Source organism: Molossus molossus, unplaced genomic scaffold (genome assembly GCF_014108415.1).
Source record: "Molossus molossus isolate mMolMol1 unplaced genomic scaffold, mMolMol1.p scaffold_m16_p_6, whole genome shotgun sequence".
In the NCBI taxonomy this organism is placed as follows: domain Eukaryota; kingdom Metazoa; phylum Chordata; class Mammalia; order Chiroptera; family Molossidae; genus Molossus; species Molossus molossus.
In genome coordinates this window covers 105,935,325-105,953,835 of record NW_023425399.1, presented here as the reverse complement: position 1 = coordinate 105,953,835, position 18,511 = coordinate 105,935,325, and the positions used below count along the sequence as shown (strand labels likewise).

The following is an 18,511-nucleotide window of genomic DNA, read 5'->3' as shown; positions in this document are numbered from 1 at the left end:
AATAAATATGTCTGGCCCTGGCCGGTTTGGCTCAGCGGTTGGAGCGTCAGCCTGCGGTACAGAGAGACTAGGGTTCGGTTCCCGCTAAGGGCACGTACCTTGGTTGCAGTTTGACGCCGGCCCTGGTTGGTTGTGCGGGTGGCAGCCGCTCAATGTGTCCCTTTCATGTCGATGTTTCTGTATCTCTCTCTCTTCCTACCACTCTATCTGAACAAAAGATGGAAAAATATCCTCAGATGAGGATAAAAAAATATATATATATGTCTGATTATTATTGTATCTTTTTTTTTTTTTTTTGAATCCTCACCTGAGGACATTTTTTTTTTTTTTGCATTTATCGTCAGATAGAACGGGAAGGAGAGAGGAAGGGAAAGAGAGAGAAACATCAATGTGAGAGAGACACACTGAGTGGTTGCCACCCACAAGACCCCAACCAGGGCTGGGGACAAAATGCAACCAAGGTACGTGCCCTTAGGGGGAACCGAACCAGGGCTCTCTGGACCACAGGCCGACGCTCTAACCGCTGAGCCAAACCGGCCAGGGCTCAGAATTATTCTTATTGAATCTGGAAAGATGTTACTCTTTGCTGGCTATTAGCACCAGTTGTTGGACTTCAGGCCTGATGCACAGTGGAGAAAGTCCAACGATAATATTACCAATAACAGAAATAGAAGCCAAAATATAACCAAATGAAAAAGAGTTTGGGACCCAGCTGGCTGGCAAGGGTGGCCCGTGGGGATGAGCCTCCAGACGGTGGAGAACAGGTGGAGGAACAGGCCAAGCAGGTTCAGCAGGCAGGCTGTGCAGAAGACACCAGGCCGCTGGAGTTGGCACCACGGGATCATGGCCTTCCTTTCTTAGACTGTCAATATCCTTTAAAAATTACCGAGATCAGTCTGAAGAGCACCCTCCTGATCAAGCTGACTTCAAGTGTATTTTGTTGTTAATGATTATCACACTGGAAGGTTCTCACAAAACCCCCGCTGGGGACTCATCCGCCAAGGCGTGTTCCCGAGGGAGGCTCAGCTGGGTGCCGCCACGTTTGGTTGGATTGGGAAATGAGAAAAACTTCCAGACCTTCCACTAACCTTCTGTGACTGTCCCCACCCATTGGGTTGACGTCATAGCAAAGTTTAAGATGAAGGAGAATGTTTCAACCTTTCATTATAAGGCAGAAAGATCAATTTCCATGAAATTCGTATGACCTTCGAGTGACCACCAGAGTCAGCGGGGTGGCCCTGGGTGATGGTGACTTGGCTCTGTCACACATTTCCCTGAGCGCTTGGCCCCGTTTCCTCACCGGTAGACTGAGGCTGGCTGACAGAACCCCTGGGGGCTCGGCCTCTGGGGTTGTCTGAGTCAGTTACCCCTTGGCAATATATGTAGTTTCCTGCTCTCTGCTTCCTGGCCTCCTCTTCTCCCCTCCTCCCCCCATGAATGTCAGTCACTTGGGTGGCTCTGTGTCCCGGCCCAGTCGGGTGGGGCGGATTTATCGCAGGGAAGACAGAGATGCCCCAGGATGCCGTGGCTGCTGACCAACACTTCGGTCATGCCCTGCAGGGAAGGCAGAGTATGTCCCTTGCCCCTCAGGACAGGGAGGCCAACAACAGAACGTAGTGAAGGAGGAGGGGGCACTGCCAGCCCCTGACACCTCACACAGGCATCTAAGCCCCCAAGAAGTGTGGTGAACTCTGGTCGAAAATTGCCTGGGGCTGCACAAGGGTGGCAGCCAGCCCTGTGCTCGGAAGGATGAGGGGCCTGTCTTCCGCTGGCCAGAGGCCACCACCGGAGGCTCCCGCTCATCAGACCACCTTTCAGGGGATGGTCGAGGAAGGGTGGGCAAAGACAGAGCCCTCCTCTGGGACGTCACAATCCTGTTAGAGAAACCAGACCCGCCCGGGTAGAGCGGGAGCTAATGATGACTGTCCAGCTTGTTCCGTCTGCTGGGCAAGCAAGAGGCCACCTGGGCACGAAGATCAGCACACCTGGGCCACTGCCTTTGAGCATCTGGGATTCGGCCACACACTTGGATTTTACCTCCTCTCGAAGAAAGGCAGAAATAGGTCTGCACCAACCTCAGCCCCTTATTGTGGGTTATGGGGTCTATCTGTTGGCCTTGCTCTGGTAGGACAGACAGGCGGGGGGCACTGGTCTCAGAGTCTCATATCCCTTGTGGAAGCCTGACTTCTCCTGGCAACCACCTGCCCCGAAGGGACACCATGCAGGGCCTAACCCCTGTGCTGCTGACCTGCTTATCTCTTGCCCTGTTGAAGTTCAGTAGCTTCACATGGTACTGGCAAGGGGTCAAGAACACGCGCTCGCACGTGCTGGTCAGAGTGCAGACCAGGACCAGTTACAGGGCAGTTTGGGAACACCCATCAGAATGACAGGTTCCCATATCTTTGGACACAATTCTACTTGTAGGAATGTATCCCACAGAGGTGTGCAAAACTGGCGTATTGCTTACCTAGCAAAAGAGTAGAAGCACACCAGGCATCTCTTAGAAAGGCTCTGGTCAGATAACAAGGTCTATTCGTAGAGGAAAATATCTGAAGCCATTAAAATACTGGGAAAACATGTTATCGCACCAAGGAAACAATGTCTAAGATGGACTCTTTCGAACTCTTAGCACACTGTCCGAGTTTCACCACGCGAAGAAGGCAGGGCGCTCAGCGGCGCAGACAACCTGCTCGCGTTGCAGTAAAAACGGGAGGGAAGGAAATGATGTTCTTATTTGACTGAAAGGACATCTGGGGAACGGCCCCTAAAGCTTCCTGTCCAAAGGCCCCTGGTAAGGTTCCAGTATCTTGGCTGAGAGCATCGCTCATGAATCCACTAGCACTTTGGTGCGGACTAACCGATCGCAGCCCCAGCAAACCTGGTAAGGGTTCCCACATCACTCCCTGGCGTTGGCATTATAGTAACATGGTCCTACAAAGCTGAAACAGGAAAGGGCGTGCACAGCAGCTGCTGACAGGTTCAGACACTGCGTGGGGGAGGGGCTTACTGTATATGCAGGAGGCACCCAGGGGCATGGACAAAGTCAGCTTTGACAGGACTCTTGTTACTCCCTTCGGGGCACATGGGTGGAAGGAAGAACCACACTCAGAATAAGAAAAAGATTGAGTCTGGTACCCCTATGCCACAGACTGGCTGTGTGACATGACTAAGGCACCTTTCTGACCCAACTGTCTTCATCTGCTTTTCTTTAATCCTCACCTGAGGACATATTTTCTGCATTTATCTTCACATAGAGCGGGAGGCAGAGAGGGAGGAAGAGAGAGAGAGAGAGAGAAAAACACATCGAGTGGCTGCCACCCAAGATACGTGCCCTTAGCGGGAACTGAACAGTCTCTTGGTCCGCGGGCTGACACTCTAACCGCTGAGCCAAACTGGCCAGGGCCGTCCTCATCCTTTAAGTGGGCTAGCTACAGCCTCTCCCTCGGTGCCGTGATGTTTAAATGCGACGGCGTATGATGAAGTACTTTACACGTGAGCGTGAGAGCAAAGTTCTGCACACACAGTTTCTCCAGCCTCCACTTTTCCAGCGGCCCCTGTTTTTTTCCTCCCGTTTTGAAGGAGGTTAAATCACTAGCACCTTCTTGGGCAGTTGCCTCTCCTCTTCAGTGGCCGGTCAGGTCGAAGGAGCACGTTTATCTCATGAGAGTCACACGTGGTTTTCCCTTCGCTGGCGCCGACGCCCCTTCCCCCTTGGCCCGCGCCCACCTCTGGGTGAGTCCCTCTCCTCACTGTTCTGTGTGTTGCTTTTGCTAAGTGGATGGACAGGGGCCTGGGATGTGGGAGAGGAGACAGCCTGTGGTGCCCTCCATCAGTGCCCGTGCACAGAGGCTGGTGGCCCTGGCACCTGTGCCAGCAAGGCCTGGGGGACCTGCGGGTTGTAGGTGTTATGTCTGGGAGGGAGAGGACAGCCCTCCGTCCCAGGTCCCCGGGCCGCAGGGGCGACCGAGAAGACCCGCGCGAGCTCTCCCCGACCGTCACGGAAGGCACAGGGGAGAAAGGCGCAGGGCTGGAGAGCGCCCAGCCTGGACCGGCAGGAGAGAAGGTGCCTTCTCCGGCAGGGCCCAGTGAAGAGGACCCGGGGTGACGCTGAATGCCACTCCCATGGAAGTCTCACGCACCACCCACTCAGAGACCTCCACGGTCCCCACAGAACCCCTCCTCATGGGAGCAGAGACCAGGGACCCCCTTGCAGCTGGCGGGCCACCAGCAAAGGAGAGGACTGCAGCCTGGCTCCTCCTTCCTGTCCCCGTATCTCAGGACCAGGCCACACTGGGAGGGGCGAGGGAAACACGAGAGAGGTAAGGGCAGGCTCCACCACCCTGACCCCTATGGTCCAAACACGTAGCTTACAGCTGCTGCTAACAAACCAACGAATACCTGACTGGGCTGAGGCCCCCAGCCCCCCTGAGCCCCCCTGAGCCCCCCTGAGCCCTCCTGAGCCCACCTGAGCCCCCCGAGCCCCCCGAGCCCACCTGAACCCACCTGAGCCCACCTGAGCAACCCCCACGCTTTCTTGGATTCAGAAGCCAGAAATATCCAGCTGCAGAGGCAGCTCATTCCCGGCAACCTTTAGAAAACCCAGTTTCTAGCCATGTGCGACAAAATGACTAATAGATGGAGATGTCATGCTCAAATATTTTTAGTCTCACTTGTCATAGGTGCGTGAGTCATTGGAGTGACAGACTGCATACGGGGGAGAGCAAGGATCTTTCCAGAATCACCTTTCTTTGCTAATTTATTTCGTACCTTTGGCCCGCGGGAAGCCTCTCTGTGGTGGTGCAGAAAGCTGCCCTTTCTGAGGGCATGTTACGCGGGACCGGCTCCTGACTCGGGTCCCTTTAAGGAAAAGCGGTTTCCATTCACCTGACACTGCCTTCTGTGCCCTGGGCACGCTAAACTCCAGCTACTCTCCCAACCCCTTTGTTTCTTTTCCTTTAGAGTTGCTTATGGCGGGAAGTCATTCTCTTTGTGTTAGTGAACTCAGGGCCCGGCGGCTTGCTGGGAGGCTGTTCGGCCCTCCTTTCGCACAGGTGACAGGTGAGAAAGTGTGATCGGCTGCGACAGTGCCCAGACACCTCCACTCTTCCCTCTGCAGCTGGGGCACAGGCTCCGATGAGCCACACCAGGTAGAATCGTGGCCCATGAACACGCTTCTCAGCTTGGGCCACATCATTTGATTCATTCGGGGAGACTGTGAAACTGTGAAAGTCTGGACCTCGGTCCCAATCAAAATCTCGGTCCCAGAGATTTTGATTGGCAGGGGCTGAGGGAACACTCCATGCCATTATTGAAGAGGGAGCAAAGAGGGAGGAATCGGCGAGGGGTCTGATGGGGAGTCCCTTGAAGGAAGGGACAGGTCTTGTCACTGGTTTGTCCCCAGGTTCTGCCCATCACTTGGCTCATAGAAGATGCTCCAGAAAGAATCAATAAAAAGCTGAACTGCAAAGTTTGAAGACAAAAGATAAGAGGCCAAATAGTGGGGGTGTGGTGGGGGGGGAGAATCCAACCAACTGGGGGCCGGGGAGTGGGCTGATGTATGCCCACTGTTTGCTAACTGGGTAATTCAGGCTAGAAGCTGCCTTCTCTGAGCCTTAGTTTCCTCATCTGTAAAGCAAGGAGTTTGGAGCAGAACATTTTCTAATGTTCCCTCCCCGTTTTTAAAATTCCCCCTGGTAGATGGTTGCTATGCCTACCCCTGGCATTTGGCCATTTTCCTAGCCTTGCAGGTGATCCCAGGCCTCTCAAAATTGGCTTCAGCTGGAGAACACTTGTCCTGGAGCAGAACACGGGGGCCACCAAGGAAAGGTTGCTTAGCGACGGTTTGCACGGTGATGACAGACATCCAGTCTAAGGAGAGAAGGCAGAATGCTGCACGACATTCTTTTACACCCACGATAATTCCGTGGTGGGTGGATGGAGGGTGGGGAGGGGATCATGCCACCCTGGGGATTTTCTTTTCGACGAGAGCTGTAGGTGTGCTGAGAGGAACGTGGAAACCAAAGCCACTGCGGAGACATAGAAGTCAAAGTTGACTTTCCCCCTAACCCCACTCCGCCCAGATTGCCCAACTCTGTCCAAACACTGCGGAACGGCAGTCCGCGCGGAGATGAAGGCAAGCTCTCTGTTGACTTTGTTTCCAAACTCTGCCTTTTGGAATTGACACAGAACAGGGCGAACTGCTGGCCGGGCTTGACCATCCGGTCAGCCGACTCCAACCCCGGCCCAGCTCCATCTTCGCAAACAGAAGCTATTGAAAAGATCTCAATAACACAGATAAAAAGTAGAGCGATATGGGCTTTGGACCCCAAGGCCAACGGGCTTATCGCAACTGGTCGGTTGCTCTGTGTGGCTTCCAGCGCCCAGGAGGGAAAGACCAAAACTCCCCTTTCCCTTGAGACTTGCTGTGCACAGGCCCCTGGGGGTGGGTGCATGCAGGGCACCTTCAGGGACGTCTCTTTGGCACTCCAGGTAACCCGAACCCCAGGTTTGCTGTGGCCGTATGTGGAGGGAAGCTCTGGTTTGGGAGGGAGGCCTAAGCCAATGCAGAGGCGGCATTTGAGTTCACAGCACAAACTCTGAATCCAGATCCCCTGGTCGATCTCTTACAAGCTCTGTGACTTAGAATGAGCTTTTGAAATCCTCTCTGTACCTTGATCTCCCCATCTGCAAAATGGGAATAATAATGCACCGACCTAGCACGTTAGATTTAGTGCACTAAGCCAGTGGTTCTCAAATGTCCACCCAACTAGGAATCTCCTGGAGAACTTATTGAAATGGAGCGTGTGAGTTTCATTTCCTGAGTAGCTCTAGGTGGGGGCCCCAGACTTCTTGGTTTTCATCACATGTCCCCAGGAGAATCTGACATAGGTGGTCAGCACTGCCTGGTCCCTGCTGTGCCTGCACCTCCCCGCCAGGCAGCGGGACCCTGCTTCCCCTCGGGTTGGCCCTGGTTGCCCCATGGGCTGCTTGAATCTTTGCAGATGGTTTGTCTGCGCTGCTGGAAAGTTCTCCTTCGTCCTGACCAGCTGATCTTGTGAGTTTCAGCTCATGCGACAGCTCCTCCAGGAAAAATTCTTCACCCGACTTTTTGACAGACCTGGACCCCTGGGCAGGGACACATGCTCCTTCCTGCCATTCCAAAGTCCACTCTTTATAGATGTGAAGCAATCTCCTTCGGGGCAAAAACCTCATCTGGTAGCCAAAACCTAACCTGAGCTGATCTGTTGTTTACAGAGTTTCTTCATTGCACTTCGTGTGAGTATTAATATGCCTCGCTGTGCACACTGCTGTGTCCGAGGACAGCGTGCTGGCCCAGACTCCACTGGCTGTGTGACGTGAGATGTGGGGTATAGAACTCAGCACTTCTCTAAAATGCAAGACAGACAGAAACGTCTGCGTTCCCAGTGCATACACCTGGCCCAAAGACTTGGGACTGTAGACCTGTAGCACATTGTGCTCTGCCGGGTTTCCTCTGCCTTCCACTGAGTGGCAACCCTGGGCCCAAGACCCTGACTTCCGTTCTGCAGGCTCAGCACCTAGCATGATGCCTGGTGCAGGTAACAGTCACTCTGTGTTTCTTGAATGAATGAGCGCTTTCTTGTAGAGAAAATTATCCCCATCCTTCTTACTGTTTGTGACATTCCCTGACACTCCATGACACTCGACACTCGTGGTAGGGTTTGTAAAATTAATTTCCTATGGCTCTTGGGTGCCTCCTCCCTGGGACCAGGCCTGCCATTGGCTAGCCTGTTCCCCACTGGGGTGGGGAGGGCCTGGGAAGATCGTGCTGGCAACAGCTAGACTCTTCCACTCCTCATCTGAGCAGGGTTTTGAAAAAGAGGGAGCATGTCCGGGGCATTTGGAATGTCTTTAATAAAAGAAATTTCCAAAATGTGGGGGACGGGTTGAAGCCTTCACCCTGGGATCCTCTTTCCCTTCTCCTTCCCCAAGATCAAGCTGTGCCCACGCAGTATCAAAAGTGGGGGTGTGAACCCTCCTCTCCCAGGCTTGATAAAGGCAAGGTCTCCAGGGCAGGAAGCTGGGACAGACGCCGCGACAGCTCCCAACCAGCTGAGCTCCCAGAAGAGGAGGGGATGACGATGCAGAAACAGAGTTTTGAGAGACTGAGCTCCCAGGGTACACGATTAATCGCCTCCAGGCGCTTGGGATGTATGGTGACAATGAGAGAACAGTCACATTGGTTATCAGACAATTCAAGGCAAATATACGCCAACAAAGTTGCCTATTATCATGTGCAGAGGCTGCAGACTCAGATGCCTACATGGGCCAGGCAGATGCATGAAGTGGGCCACATGCGAGCAGTAGGGAGTAGAGGGGAGTGTGGCAAACTGGAGGCTTGCGCCTCATCTAGGAGGGTAGCCCCTATTCTTGGGCACTGATTGATGCCAGGTCTTCTAAAATTTTCAAGAGAAATTGGAAAGCTTGCCTTTTAGGTAAAATTTTCTTATTAAAAAAAATTCTAGGAAGGCCAAATAAAGTTCATGGGCCATCAACATACGGCCCACTGATCACCATTTGGCAACTTTTGTTTCCATATATCCTGGGTGCTGCTCCCCTTTATAATCTTGGGGAAGTTAATTTGTAAGTTCCTGAAAGTTCGCCATCCTTCTGACTGGGACCATCCCCAATGGAGGTTGTGATTGTCACGTGTGGCTTCTCAGCCCCACACCAAAAGGCAGAGTGAGCCCACCTCCTCAGGGCCCACCTCCTCCGGGCCCACCTCCTGTTCCAAACACAAAGGCCCCTCCCCGTGCCCCTGGTCAGCACCCACGGGAGATCATGGAGCAGCCACCCGAAATCATGTGCGGTGCCGCCTCTTAGCCAAATGGGGCTCAGGTGCCTGGAGGCCCCCAGGGAAATAGCTAGTTCGTTCTCGTGAGAACGAACATGTTGCTGATACCAAGAGGCTTGAAAATGGTCTGGAAGGATGAGGGCAGAGCGAAAAGGGCAGTGTGTTCATCTGCTACTTTTTAGGCAGCAAGGAGAGTTTGCAGGGGCCAAGCACGCGGGCCGGGCAGCTTGCCTGTTTTCTGCAGTTTGTTATCTTTCGCTGTCTCCTAGTTCTCTCTCACAGTCTCCTGGGTCCCTCGGCAGCGTCATGAGACGGAAGATGCTCATCACCTGGCCAGTGTTTGATTATTAGTCAGGAGTGGACAGAGGCAGGAGCCCACGAGCATCCTCCAAACTGAAATCCACAGACAAGCTCCCCATACGCAGCAGCTTCTCCGCACTCCCTAGGCACCTGCTCCGTTTAATCCAGCATCACTGAGCCTCCGGGGCACAGAGAGCATCGATGTAACCCTGTGCTTCCAGGTCGCCGTGGTGATGTGTAGGAAGGAACAATTATACAAAAACCACAACAAGAGGCAGAAAGGGGCAACGTGCTGTAAGTTCACAGGAGGCATGGAACTTCTTTTGGTGGGAGGGAATCAGGACAGGCTTCCTGGATGAGGTGTCATCTGAGATGGACTCTGATTTCAGGGTGGATTTGGACATACGGGACGGTAACTCCCAGTACAGAGACCAGAGTGAGCAAAGGCAAGATGGATGCGAGGGGCGTGGTGGGGGTGGGGTGGTTTATTTGAGGGAATATGGGGCATGGAGGGAAACTGAGTTGGGATCGTGATTGTGAATGGGCTGGAGAGCCCGGCTAAGGAGCTTGGATTTCCATCGGTGGACACTGGCAGAGTTGAAGGACGTTTGAAGGGGAATTGAGCACATAGAGCTGGGCTACACTCTTAGCTACGTGCAAACTGGACTGAGAAATGGGACAGGGACAGGCGGGACGTGTGCAGGCAGCCATTGTCATAACTTGGGCAGAAGCTCCTGAGGCAAGTAGGAGGAGGGGAGTGGGCGTGGAGATAGAATACAGATGCCTTAGCTGGTGAAGATGCTCCTACTGCCCCCAGCCCCCCCTTTTCCCTGAGCCCGCACTAGTTTGGCATCTGCCTCCATAGTTCCAAGACCTCTCCCGTGGAGATCACCAGTGATCTCGTCATTGCCAAGTGCAGTGGTCACTTCTCAGTCCTCATGTTGCAGACCCTGCCAGCAGTATTTGTCACATGCAGTCTCCCCGCCTTCAATAAATAAGCTCTCCTGTCGGGCTCCGGGGTACCACTGGTCCTGGCTGTCCTCCCACCTCTCTGGCTGTTCCTTGTTTTCTGACTGTCTCACCTTCCAGTCCTTGGAAGTCTCATAGCTTTAAGTTCCATTGACACACTGATGGCCCTTAGGTCGATATCTCCAGCCTGGACCTCTCCCTGGACTTCCATCTTCAGACTTCTACTTGACCTCTTCACTTGGATGTCTAGCGAATGACTCAATGTCAAAAGGGCCTTGGCTTCATTTCCCAGTTCTGCACAGGGCGTCTGTGTTCGCTGTTCCCATCCCCAAATGCTTTTCCCCAAATAGCACTTGCTCGCTCACTCCCTTCCCCGAGATCTTTCTCCTGACCCATTCTGTCTAGATTACACCTCCCACTACCTTCCTCTGCTTGCTTGCTTTCCTTGGCTTCATCAACTTCAATGTAACATGCATTACATTTTTATTTTTTAGTTTATTGAGAGAGAGAGAGAGAGAGAGAGAGAGAGAGAGAGAGAATTTGTTGTTCCACTTATTCATGCATTCATTGGTTGCTTCTTGTATGTGCCTTGACCAGAGGTTGGACTTGACCAACTGAGCTACCTGGTGGCCAGGACCTGTAACACACATTTGACTCATTTATATGCTCATTGTTTGTTTGCCTCCACTAGAATACATATTTCCTGATGGAAAGGGTTTTTGTTTTAAATTGCTCTTTTCATAGCCCCCACAAGTGTGTGGTACATGGAAGCCCCTTATTGTATCTTTGTTGAATGAGTGAGTGAATCAGTGATAGACCACTGAACTTTGTCCCTATTCGAAAGGTCAAGAATGAAGTTCCAGTGTGAACTCCTGGAAAACACCAGGGTACAACTCCCAGGACTTCAGAAACAAGAAGAAGTTTGAAGGTCGTGTGAGTCTAGACTGGAACATTTGGAGTTGGAGTGACTTGAGGAACATCCCATGACAATGTCCAGCAGGATTTTGGACATGAGGGTAGAGGACTTTGGGGGAGGTTAGGGTAGAGGTAGATTTGGTCATTGCCCACATGGAGGTGATGACTTCAAACCATAGGTGGGTGGGGGGAGAGAGAGAATATCAAGAATAAATTATTGGGGAACATCTACATTTAGGGGAGGAAAATACCTGGTAGGAATAGTTTGAGAGGAAGGGCATATCCAGATCCCAGGAGGATGGAATGTCATGGAAATTAAAGACAGAGTTTCAAGGAAGAAGAAATGATCCATAGCATTGAACCCTGCACAATGAGGGGGAGGATGAAGACTGAGAAACTGTGCTGTCTGTGACTGCCCAGAGACCTGCTGTCCTACTGCCCAGTTCCTCAGATGGCCCCGAGCACCAGGCAGGCGTGCAATGGGAGGTCATGGGCACTTTGCAAGTAGAGTGATATGATCAGAGCTTCGCTGGAGGCAGGCTCCCAAGTGTTGCATGGCTGGGGAGTGGAGAGGACAGTGGACAAGAAAATATTGCAGTTGTCCAGACCAAGGGGGTTCTGAAAGCTAACCGTGGGGCTGGTGGCTTCAATGTTCAACTCGTAGAGAGAGAAGATGACTGGCCCAAGGTCATAGGGTCTTTGGGGTTCTTGGACCCCCGAGACAGGTATGACCATTGCTCTGTTCATGTCACCAGCAATAGGTATTTCCCAATGCTGTGTCTCTCCAGCCCCCACAGCTAATATTTGTCTCCTGTTGATCCCATCTCCAGCCTGTTACTTTTTAACTGGAGTCGGAGTTCAAAGGCCTGAGTTTTGTTTAAATGCTCGTTACATTGGGAAGGGCATGTCCCCCTGATAATCTCAACTGATGAACAAGCAAGGATCTTCTAAGTAAATACAGACTGCAGAGAAGGCATGGGGGGAGGTACTGAGTCCAGGGAAGGGGTAGGGGCTGGGGGTGATGGAGATAGGGAGTTAGAAGACCTGCCGGCAAAAGAGGTCTTAGAATTTGTAAGAAAGCGAAATAACTAGAAATCAAAAGACACACCCCAGTGCTTGCTTCGGCAGCACATACACTAAAATTGGAACGATACAGAGAAGATCAGCATGGCCCTGTGCAAGGATGACACGCAAATTCGTGAAGTGCTCCATATTTCTGGACAACAAAGCTGGAGACAGGGCGGGGGGTGGGGATCATTGGGGGATAAGGAGAAACATCTGTAACACAAATTAATTAATGATAAAAAAAAAAAGAAACCCCAAATCTAAACTTTCTGCCACAAATAATATAAACAATAATACCTACAATCCTTTATAAAAATGCAACAGCATCCATCAGATAGTTCTTGGGGGTAGAGAATCCAACCCTTGGCCTGTGGTCCTTACGTGCCTTCAACTCGACTAGACAGACACGTTTGCATTGCCCTGGGAGGCCCTGGGAAAAGGAGGCATCTGCTCGTGAGGGTGGAGAGTTCTGACCCGAGGCAGAGGCAGGGTGGCCCCGGGAGGCCCTGGCTGGGCTGTCCCTGAGCACAGGCTGTCTTCATTTACGCACAATGGATTCTGTCCTCAGTCTGCTGGTCCCTGAATACCACACTTTCCACCTGTGTCCTTTTTGACTCAAGCCAAGCTTCACCTTTGGAGTTTGTTAAAATTAAAATACTTCTGGAAGAGGTCATGTACTTAGTATTATCAGTCATTTACACCTTAGTGTGAACAACTGTATGGAGGGGGCTTGGTGGAGGGGCTGGTGGGTGGGCAGGAGAGTGCAGTGGCTGAACTGAATGGTTTCTGAGCCAGACAGCTGGGTTCAGGTCTCCATTCTGCAAGTGATCCCCACCAGTCTTGCCTGGGAACCCAGGACTCCACAGTGTACTGTTGAGATGAGTATGCTGAGCTCAGCATGGATGGGGGGAGGGGAGCCCCAATTCCCAGGAATCGCTTCTTCACGCCAGCGTTTCTGGGCCCTTTCTCTGGTGCAAGGGCTTCTCCTGAACTTTGAGAAAGACAAGGGGAAAGCCAGAGGGGGCGGTGGGCTCTGGCTGGACCAGGAAGAGAGTTTCCTGCTGGTGGTCGCCAAGATTCATCTCCCCACCGGGATGATATGTTTCTTGAAGTTGATGTCAACTCTTTAAATTGTCCTGGTGTTGAGTCTCCACCCAGCTCTTCAAGGGCTGAGAGGCTGCCTGGGGTGGTGGAGCCGGCACCCCCAGCACTGTGTGCTCTGACTCCCCCACAGGCCCACCTGCACTCTGTACCCCCCAGCTGTGGGTGTGGGCTGGCTCCCCCACAGGCCCACCTATACTCTGCCCCCCCCAGCTGTGGGTGCGGGCTGGCTCCCCCACAGGCCCACCTGCACTCTGCCCTCCCCAGCTGTGGGTGCGGGCTGGCTCCCCCACAGGCCCACCTGAACTCTGCCCCCCCCACCCCGAGCTGCGGGTGCAGGCTGGCTCCCCCCACAGGCCCACCTGCACTCTGCCCCCCCAGCTGCGGGTGCGGGCTGGCTCCCCCCACAGGCCCACCTGCACTCTGCCCCCCCAGCTGCGGGTGCGGGCTGGCTCCCCCCACAGGCCCACCTGCACTCTGCCCCCCCCCACCCCGAGCTGCGGGTGCAGGCTGGCTCCCCCCACAGGCCCACCTGCACTCTGCCCCCCCACCCCGAGCTGCGGGTGCAGGCTGGCTCCCCCCACAGGCCCACCTGCACTCTGCCCCCCCACCCCGAGCTGTGGGTGCGGGCTGGCTCCCCCACAGGCCCACCTGCACTCTGCCCCCCCCTGAGCTGAGGGTGCGGGCTGGCTCCCCCCACAGGCCCACCTGCACTCTGCCCCCCCCAGCTGTGGGTGCGGGCTGGCTCCCCCCACAGGATGTTTGAGGGAGGGGCCAGCGTGCTGTGCTTGCAGGGTTTTCTGCCGAATTGGAGGCAGAGAGGTCTGACCCTACCAGCCTTGACCCTTGCCGGCTCTGCCAGGGGTGGCATGGAGGCTGAGGGTGTCTGTCGCTGTCCCAGGCTGGGTTGTTAGTGGCCCTCCTTTCTCTGCTGGCTCAGTGACAAGCAGCCCCTTTCTCAGACTAGCCGCTGGAGGGAGGAGGTGGGGTGAGTGAGGTCACACCAGAGCCCAGGGTCCCACAGGGACAGAGTGAGAAGCTGACCACCCCTCCCCGTGGGCCTCCAGTTCCCAGGGATGAGACGCACCCACGGTCATTGTCATCGTGGGTCTCTGAGGGAAGTCAGCAACAAAGGTAACAACGGCCTGGGCACATGCAGTGTCAAGGGCAAGAACCCAGACTCCCACCCTTCGTAGTCGAACATTCGCGATTGTGAGATTCAAGCCCGAGGTGCCCTGGGCACAGAGCAGGGTGGGACCTTCACCGCGAGCCTGTCTCACCACCTGGCCTGGCCAGGGCGTGTCTGCTCCCTCACTCTGCGGAAGGAGGCAGAAGTCCGAGGCGGGGCTGCTGAGAAACTGCCCACGTCATGTTCCTCTAAGACGGCGGGAGGTGCTCAGTCCCCTTCAGTGGCCAGCCTGTTCCTTTGTGGGGTGCTCACCCCTCCCGAGCCAACGGGCCTGCATCAGCCTCCCCTCTGGGAGAAAGAAAGCCCCCCCCCCCAAGGGCTGAGTGCACTGAGGTGAGCAGAAAGCTTTGGGAGAAACCTCCATCCGCCCTGCGCCCCCTCTGCGGCTCGCCTCCAGCAGGGAGCCGTGCCCGCAGGCTGCAGACCTGCCAATGACCCGTGTCCCTAAGTGATCCGTGTGCGCTAAAGGGCACAGCTGAAGTGGCAAGTTTGCGGCGCACCTGGCTGGCAGCCGTGTCCGCGGGCCAATCCCTTGTGTGTTCGTGTGAGGCCGGATGAGGCAGCAGGACCTCCGAACCTGGCTGCTGACACTTTTCCAGCGAGATACCATCACCACAACCGAAAATGACAGGTCTCAAGAAACCAAGGACTTAGTGACGTCCTGCTTGGAGGTTACCTCCTGGCAGTCCCTGAGGGCACAGGTTAAGGCCATCATGAGGAGGCTTAGTTTTAAAGAAAAAAGAAACAATTTTGAGGGATCTGTGAGTTTTAACAGAAGATGGACAAGAGATCTGGACTCTTCTTCCGAGAGCCACTTTGGGACTCATGACCGAGCCTCGCTAACTCCGTGGGTCGGATGAAGATGAGAAACGTGCCTTTGCGGGGATGGACTCGCATGGATTATAAAGTGTTAGATAAAGGCATCAATTCTCAAGTGTAATAAAAAGACAGATGGAAAAGGTTAGACGTACACCTCATTAAGATGAAGCCATGTGTTTTGGGCAGACTCGGGTGATGTTTGTGAGGTGTGGAGTCTTAGGGAGATTGAGGAAATGAACACACTACGAATCCATAGGCATTTAACCCCCTGGAGCCCGATGACAGGTTCACGCAGCTTTACACAGACAAGCCATCATACTTGACGTAGGAATGTTCCAGCTTCCATCGTTCTTTATTAAATATTCGACAGGTTGCATCACCACTTTACAATGCTCCATCTGCTCACACGATTTGCTGCCAGGAAAACAATCTACAACTTCTCATTAGCTCGCGAGTAAAATGAAAAGCCAACAGGATTCTGTTCTTAAACAAAACGTTTCCTGTGTCTGTCCAATGCAACCGTATTTTAAAGCTGCTCGGACTGTGAAAATGAGCACTGTCCGTAGGTTGTCTTTAAAAAAAAAAAAAAGTCAAAGTCGTTTGGTTTTTAATCACCGTATCAAATAGTACTTGGCTCTGTATTAGGCGGTGGGTTTATAAGAAAAAGTTATGAAACACTGAGGATTCAGTGGGAATGCTTGAAACTCTTTTCACCTTAAAAGTCACTGTTTTTTCATGTTTCGTTTGAGCATCGATCCTGAATTAAGAAATCACAGCATATTAACATCCTCTCCTGGGGGTTCTCTCAGGCTCCGAGGGTCCAGCTCAGGATACAGCTGGGAGAACACTGGAGAAGCGACCAAGCTCTCCCTCTTTCGAAACCAGATTGCTCAAGAAAGGTGTAAAAATGCTATACAAATATATACATATATATTTGGACAGCATATGTGCGTATACGTGTATATATATATATTTTTTACATACATAATAGTAAAGAAAGAACAAAGTTATGCAAAGTTGTTACATGAAGGAAACCGTGACAATCCGGGTGAAATCAGTCTCAGTAGGAGCTGCAAACCGGCTACAGGAACACGGGTGTCTGCAGACACAGGGTTATGGTCGTGAGAAAGGCTTGCGATGCATGATACACGGCTGTGGCCCGTGTCATTAGATTCCCATTGTTACTCCTTACACACAGACTAACCGACAGGAAGACATGCATTTCAGACATGCGTTGCTCTGCACATCACACCTTTAACGAGAAGTTTTCTTGGAAAAGTTGACACAGATGAGAAAGCTCTCCTTTTCTAGAAAACATGACAGTTCACGTCCTAATGCTACGGCATTTTCTGACACACTGAAAACACTCGTGTGCGTATGTGTGTACATATGCAAGGGTATATACACTGTTTCATTAAGGCTTAGATAAATTAAAAAAAAGAAAAAGTGGTCCAAAGTATATCACATTTTCTTCCCAGTTTTAAAATCTGAAGTACAAAGTGGAGTTTATAAGGATTTTTAAAAACACACCTCAGACCTGAAATTGGCAGTTTTGACTTCTCAGGACGTACCCCAAAGCCTGAATGAGAGGTAGTGATCTCCTGGGGGTCAGGAAGGGAGCAAACCAGGCAGTTAACCCTGCACAGCAGCACCCCCTACCGTCAAGGCAGAAAATGATACGAGACAGCACGTCCCCTCCCCTCCCTGTCAGTACAGGGGTGCAGACTCCGGGTGAGGAGGAGAGGCAGAGAAAGGACAGAGAGCACAGGAGATCCAGAATTGTGTAATGCAGGCTCTTTTTATAGGTTTTAAAATTTCAGAGGTGAGAGACAAGACTTAGGAAAATACTAGTCAAGTGTTCAACAATTAGTAACTGTTGGAACAATCAGTAATTTGCTGCGTATGAACTTGGCTTTCAAGAGAGCCCATCTGGATCTGGAAGACCAAACAGCAATGGCACACGCTGCCTACGTGAGCAGCATGATGACATTTTGACTGTTTTAAATGCTCTGCAAACCGTTTCTTGGAATCCATCACTGCACCCTTATGTGGGAGGAATAATCCACGCCAGGTGGCTTGATAGCACTGGTCATCCGACCTCAGGGAATACTGACGTTAGCTACCAAAGGGTCATCGAAACAAAAACCAAAGAAGCATCTTACATCTTACATTGCGATCTGGTCAGGTCTGGCTACAGAAAGGTAAGTAATGGGGAATGCTTTGGGAATAAGAGAAAAGCACTTATGCTGAATACAACGTTCAAACAGACCGATGCCTCCTCTTTCCTATTCCTGAGGCAGCAGGTAGGAGCCCAGCCCAGCACTGCAGCTAATCCCACTGGGCAGACTTTCCAACTCGATCTCCGGGCCAACAGGGGGCAGGAAGAGAAATATCCAGAACCGACAGACGGTTGTGATAACTGACCTTCAGCATGCAGTATGTAAACTCTGGAACTTACTTCCTAACCTCACAGTAACTATCCCTTCTTCCAGGAACTACAAAAAAGCTCAATTCAAGTGATTTCTAAGAAAACAGGGGCTAGAGAGACCCTGGGCTTGGGAGAAGCATCACTGCTGGGGACAACTAGAAAGGGACACCGCCTGTGACTCCAGGCCTGCTGACCACAGTGGTGGAGGCTGCGCCCATCACGTGACACACGTGGCTCTTCATGTGGCACGTTTTCTTTACTGTCTCCTGTCATTAGGTCTTGAAGATGATGGACAGTGGTGATCAAGATTCAGAGGAAACGAGATGACTAGATGACTATTTTCAACAAAGAGAAACTCTGAGAATTGTTGAGAACTTGGGAACGTGGATTAAAAACCAAAAAAAAATGAACCCCAACCCCAGCACTATTTAGCTGTTATTGAAATCAGATACTAAGGAAGAGATGAGCTGAACCACTGCTCACAATCACTGCCATTCAAGTATTCACAGGGGTGATACGTGGGTGATTCTCATCTGTTCCTGGTGTAGAAATTACCTTAGAATGACTTGTTCTTTCTTATTTTCAACACTTTGTCTAATTTGTATTGCACAAATATTCTGATTTTGACCCCCAGTCCTTGGACCAGAATCGCTGGAATTCCCCCCGTGGTCACATGACCACTCTCAAACCCAGCTGGCATGCTGCTCCCCGGGCCTCGGCACGTGTCTTGCAGGGAGCTGACCTGGGCTCCGCGGGGCTGCAAGAAGGGGCTTTTACCACCGAGACAGTTGTTATATTGATCAAAAGGGGGGAAAAAAATCCCACCAACAATGAAAATAATGAGCAACACTGTTTTTTCCCTAATGACGCAGCATCTAGTTTTCTGATCAGT

General features: G+C 52.3%; 1 non-coding gene across 1 annotated transcript; it reads left to right on the top strand.

Moving 5' to 3' along the window:
* Window positions 1-12,129: 12,129 nt before the first annotated feature.
* On the top strand, window positions 12,130-12,235 carry LOC118619388. The gene has a single exon (XR_004957170.1). It is a non-coding gene; the product is annotated as a U6 spliceosomal RNA (small nuclear RNA).
* The last annotated feature ends 6,276 nt before the right edge of the window (window positions 12,236-18,511 follow it).